The 6,024-nt window shown below is 40.7% G+C and overlaps 1 pseudogene; it reads right to left on the bottom strand.

Moving 5' to 3' along the window:
- Window positions 1-5,125: 5,125 nt before the first annotated feature.
- On the bottom strand, window positions 5,126-5,783 carry LOC104980630 (annotated as a pseudogene).
- Between the last annotated feature and the right edge of the window lie 241 nt (window positions 5,784-6,024).

Here is a 6,024-nt window from a genome sequence, read left to right as displayed (position 1 = left end):
TTAACAGAAGGAAAGTTATGACCAACCTAGACAGCATATTAAAAAGCAGAGATATTACTTTGTCAACAAAAGTCCATCTAGTCAAGGCTATGGTTTTTCCAGTGGTCATGTATGGATGTGAGAGTTGGACTATAAAGAAAGCTGAGCACCGAAGAATTGATGCTTTTGAACTGTGGTGTTGGAGAAGACTCTTGAGAGTCCCTTAGACTGCAAGGAGTTCCAACCCATCCATCCTAAAGGAGATCAGTCCTGGCTGTTCATTGGAAGGACTAATGTTGAAGCTGAAACTCCAATACTTTGGCCACCTGATGCGAAGATCTGACTCATTTGAAAAGATCCTGATGCTGGGAAAGATTGAGGGTGGGAGGAGAAGGGGATGACAGAAAATGAGATGGTTGGATGGCATCACTGACTCAATGGACATGGGTTTGGGTGGCCTCCGGGAGTTGGTGATGGACAGGGAGGCCTGGCGTGCTGTGGTTCATAGGGTCACAAAGAGTCAGACACAAGTGAGCGACTGAACTGAACTGAACTATCTGACATGCATTTAGGAATATTCAATTAGACTCATTCTTGGGCAGTGGGGAAGAACAATAAGTGAAAAGATGAGAGAGAGAACAGGAGAGTGTGATTCCACACACCATTCCCCTCAGTGGGGACTTAAAGTGACCTTTCCTCAGAAGGTCCCCTCCTCACCTGACTGCACCTTCCCTCCTGAGTGAGCATATTATACAGTTGTATGTGATTCATCTTTAAAGACATACTGCACTTTCTTCCATATAGCACAACCCTGAAAATACTTCGTATTCATGCAAATAAAGAGATTCTCTCGCTGGAAGTGACACCGGAAAATAAGCATCTCTTCTCTCTGGAGGAAAAACTGGAAGAAGTCCTGGTTGGACTTCTCAGGTTTTGTGCCACCTGCGTAGGTATTTTCAAGGGTGGTTTTAACGAGACTACTTTTGCTTCACATACTGACTTGAGAGCCTAACTCTTCTCTGAGATGAGACCTGGCTGCCTTGTTAGTCTTCACTGATCCACTAGTTCTACTAAACTTTCCTTTTACATAACACCTTGAAATTATATAATTCTAGGACAGAATCTTCTTCTATTGCCTTTGTCTTCTCTGACTCACAAAATACTTGTGCATCTAAACAGAAATCACCTTTCATTTAGAACACCTGTAACATACTGGAGGCTAAGCAGTTCAAATCTGACCCACAAATAAAAGCCTTTTGCACACCTTAGAGAACTGCACAAAGTGTTCTGTAGAATCAGTAGGACCACAATGCACTCAGTATTTAGCTGGCCATGGAGAAAAGGTACTCACCTTAGAAAGCAGAGATTCTCTCCTACTGAAGCTATAAGGTTAAGTAATTGCTATATGGGAAAGGATTTGCTTTCTTCAGAAATTGAGACCTAGTTTTCAAACCCAACCCTTCTGTGACCTTGGAACATTTACTACCTGACCCCCATCTTTGAATTCAATGTCCTCATCAAATTAGAGAAAAGTCAAAGCAAGTAATATATATAGTTGTCTCCATTCTTGGCAAGGTGACTCTACTCTATCTACCTCAAGTGAGTATATTAAAGTCAAACAATGTGTCAATATCAAGACAAGCTTACAGGCCATTTAAGACTCTCCCATAGGGAAATTATGGTGTCACCACTATCTGTAACTATGGTCCTGGGATGAAAAGGAAGTAATATAGAAGAGAAAAAGCCAATTTGTGTCCATCATGTATTTCAAATCTAAGTAAAATTACCAAAATAACTCCTGGGGCTAATTTTAACTATATAGTGCAAAATAAATGTCCATTGTGTTGGCTTTGGGGGTATGTCCAGGTTAACTAACAATATATTTCACAATCCCAGATACCCCAAGTTCCACTGTTAGAAGGCAAATCCTATCGGCAGGACAACCCCTTAAGCCTATGTTTCTTACTTAAAGGCTGGACACTAAAGTCACACTTCACTTATCTACTAATTCACCAAGGTTGCCTCCCACACTTGGGTCTCTAGATTTGATAGATGAATGCTTCATATGGCTCTGCCAAAGAGACTACCCACTCTGCCAAATGTCTGTGATCTAAAACCTCACAGAAAAGAAAGCCTCTTCATTCTACTTGCTGAGAAACACTTCAGTCCTGGAAATTTAAGAAGTATAAGAATTCAGCCAAGACCCTAGAGCACAGCCACAGTTGGATGGAGAGCAGGAGAATATTTCTCCCTTAGTTATTATGACTTTAAAGGAATCAATAAAAACAAAGGCATGCATGAGATTGCACCCAACTCAGAGGAAACAGAGTTGGAGCAAGACATTGGGAATCATGGCCAACACAGGCAAAGGGTGATAGCCTTTCATGTGAATATACCCCCATCAATCCACACACAACAGGTAGGCTTAATCTACCAACTCCTTCCCATGGTAATCCCTCATGATGGATCAGTTCTCATTCTCTCATTTACATTTGGGCTGTGGCATAGCATCAAAAAAAAAAAAAAAAAAGCAATTACTTGTGTATAGGCACAAAACTAGTTTTAGTGGTAAAAAATGGAATAGAATTCTCTCTCTCCCGTATGCAACTTTGTCGGTAGTTATGTGTGTGATGGGGTCTTAAATTATCCTGATTTCCCCCATAAACAATTTTTTTTCCAGAAACATGCCAAGTTGTGAGCAATGACAAGAGTCATAGGAGTCATTCATTTCATTCTCAGGATAAAGACAGAGGTACCTAAATTAAAAACAAACAAACAAACCCTTAGAATTATCTAGTCTTTTCCACCAGGAACAGATATCCATGCTGATTTATGTCAGTTCCCTTCCCACACTCATGTCTCCCATTTATAATTGCTAAATAAGCCAGGTTCATGACGTTTCTCCATTTGGGTCCCCTGTTTGAATTTATTTATAAATACTCATTCCTCCAAATGTTCTAGTTGAATACACAAAATATTCACTTCAGCACAGAGTATATAAATTCAGGGCCAGAGGAGGTGTGAGGCATATTGCATAAAGGCACTAATTCAGGATCAGCTTGTAGAGGTATGGATAGAGCTCAGCGATATGCTTGCCATGGAACCTTGAGGACCTTAGTTTTTCCTCTTTGAATATGTTCCCTGATCATCAAATTGGGGGAAACTAGATTTCTCATGTTCCTCTCATGGATAAGTGGAAAACCATATGAAATCACAGATAGACTTTTTAAAAAACTTTTCATGATCCTCACTTTGAGAATAAAGGGGAAAAGCTATAATATCAGGCAAGTGCTTAAAGAAATTACAAGGAAATCCGGGGCCCAGTGAAATGGACTGTAGTTCCAATATTTCCATCAGCTTGCTCACAAGTCTACCCTGGAAACTCTCCATAAAATCAGAGGCTGAATGGTCTTTTATGTCTCCCTCAGTTCTATTTCTGGGTTATTGAATCTCTGCACCATTATTAAGAATACTGTCATTGTAGCTTGAATTTAAATATACTTATATCAGTACTTCGGAGAAGGCGATGGCACCCCACTCCAGTACTCTTGCCTGGAAAATCCCATGGACGGAGGAGCCTGGTGGGCTGCAGTCCATGGGGTTGCGAAGAGTCGGACACGACTGAGTGACTTCACTTTCACTTTCCACTTTCATACATTGGAGAAGAAAATGGCAACCCACTCCAGTGTTCTTGCCTGGAGAATCCCAGGGACGGGCGGGGGCCTCGTGGGCTGCCGTCTCTACTGGGGTCGCACAGAGTAGGACACAACTGAAGCGACTTAGCAGCAGCAGCAGCATATCAGTACTTGAATTGGGCCTTTGGCTCCCTTCAGAGCCAGAATTCAGCCACTGTAGCTGTTACTGTTTAGTCACTAAGTCATGTCCGACTCATTGCAACCCCCTGGACTGTAGCCTGCTGGGCTCCTCTGTCCATGGGATTTCCCAGGCATGAATACAGGAGTAGGTTGCCATTTTCTTCTCTAGGGGATCTTCCCAACCCAGGAATTGAAGCTGGGTCCCCTGCAGTGCAGGCAGATTTTTTACCACTGAGTCACCTGGGGAACCCAAAATTTGGTATATATAACAACTTTGTTTGGTATATATAACAACATTGTTTTATATATAAAAACAATGCGGGACCCTAAATTGGATCTCAGAACAACAAAAAGATAATTAATGAAAAGAAATGGTGAAATATGAATAAAGTTCATGGTTGGTAGGAATAATGGTCCAATCATATGATTTTTGGATAGGTATACTGTATTATTTTTTTTTTTTGCTTTTTAATTTAAATTTATTTTATTTATTTATTTTTTAATTTTATTTTTAAACTTTACAATATTGTATTAGTTTTGCCAAATATCGAAATGAATCCACCACAGGTATACCCACGTTCCCCATCCTGAACCCTCCTCCCTCCTCCCTCCCCTACCCTCCCTCTGAGTCATCCCAGTGCACCAGCCCCACGGTACTGGATGCTTGGGAATTTATTTATTTTAATTAGAGGCTAATTATTTTACAATATTGTATTGGTTTTGCCATACATCAACATGAATCTGCCACGGGTGTACATGTGTTCCCAATCCTGAACCCCCCTCCCACCTCCCTCCCCATACCATCCCTCTAGACTTTTATTTATTTTGTTGTTGTTGTTGACATGTATGGTTTTTATTTTTTTTATTTTTTCTTCCAGTTTTATTGAGATATAATTGACATATAGCACTGTGTAAGTTTAAGGTATAATGATCTGACTTATATCATGAAATGATTATGACAATAAGTTTACTGAACATTCATCATCTCATATAGATATAAAATTAAACAAATAGAAAAAAATTATTGTCTTGTGATGAGAACTCTTAAGAGTTCTCATTACAAGGTATACTGTTTTATTAAGTAAAATGTTAACATTAAAAGCTGGATGAAATACTCATGAGAACTTTCTGTACTATCTTTGGAACTCTTCTATAAGTCTAACATTATTTCAAAATAAAAAGTAAAAACACTGTATTTCATAGGAGTCACCTCAGGTACATGTTAAAAATGCAAAATTCTCCAATTTCAGGGCATGAAAATAGTAGTCCTAGAGCAGGGTCCAAGAATCTGCATTCTAATTGGCACACAAGGAGATTCTAATGCAAATTTCTCAGGGATCACACTTGGAGAAACTCTGGTCTGAAACAAATACTGCTTCAGAGTAAAATAAGTGATGATTAGAGGTGAGTAAATGGAAAATACAACCTGAGACTCTTGTGTGAGATCTTGATTTTTTTTCATTTTTTGAACAGATTTTACTAAAGGTCTTTATAGACCAACATGCAGACTCTCCAGATCCAGCTGTCAAGGAGACCCTGTTATGCCAGGCACACTGCTGGGGTGGAGCAGGCAACTCTGGCTTCCTATCTTTCTGGTCTGAGACAGAGGTGGTTGGCAGTGTCTCAACTCTGGGTCCACAATGCTCACATGGTCAGGCAGGGCCTTCTTTAAGGCCAGTCTTACCAGTTAGGTCCCAGGACAGCATGATCTTCACTTGATGCCCAATGTACCCTGTCTTAGCATGACATGGTACATGATGACATCAACACAGCAGTTAACAGGGTCCCCATTGTGGATCATTAGGCCATCCACAGTCTTCATGGATTTAGCCCTCTGTCCACAGAATTTCCCAGACACCGTGACCTCAGAGTCTCTGGCCCCACTCTCCATGACGAACAGAGCACACCATAGCAGGCCCTCCAGATAGCACGTTTGTAATGCAGAGGCTTTGCCTGGGCAGCGGCACACAGACCTCTTGTGGCTGCCATTGTAGGATACCTCCACCAGCTTATGTATAAATTTTGGAAAGTTATTAATCTGCTGGGCCTCAGATTCCTCATTTATAAAAGGTGAACCTATGGAATTCTAATGATCATCCCTGTATAGTACATAAAAGGAAAGGACAAGGGTTTCTGCAGCATCACTCCCATGCATGCAAGAGTCTGATCCTGCAGTGAGTTAAACACAGTCACAAAGCAGACACAACCATGTTGAAAATACACAGTCACT

The sequence above is a fragment of the Bison bison genome, unplaced genomic scaffold (assembly GCF_000754665.1).
Source record: "Bison bison bison isolate TAMUID 2011002044 unplaced genomic scaffold, Bison_UMD1.0 scf7180017864505, whole genome shotgun sequence".
NCBI classification, from domain to species: domain Eukaryota; kingdom Metazoa; phylum Chordata; class Mammalia; order Artiodactyla; family Bovidae; genus Bison; species Bison bison.
This window is presented reverse-complemented; position numbering and strand designations above follow the sequence as displayed.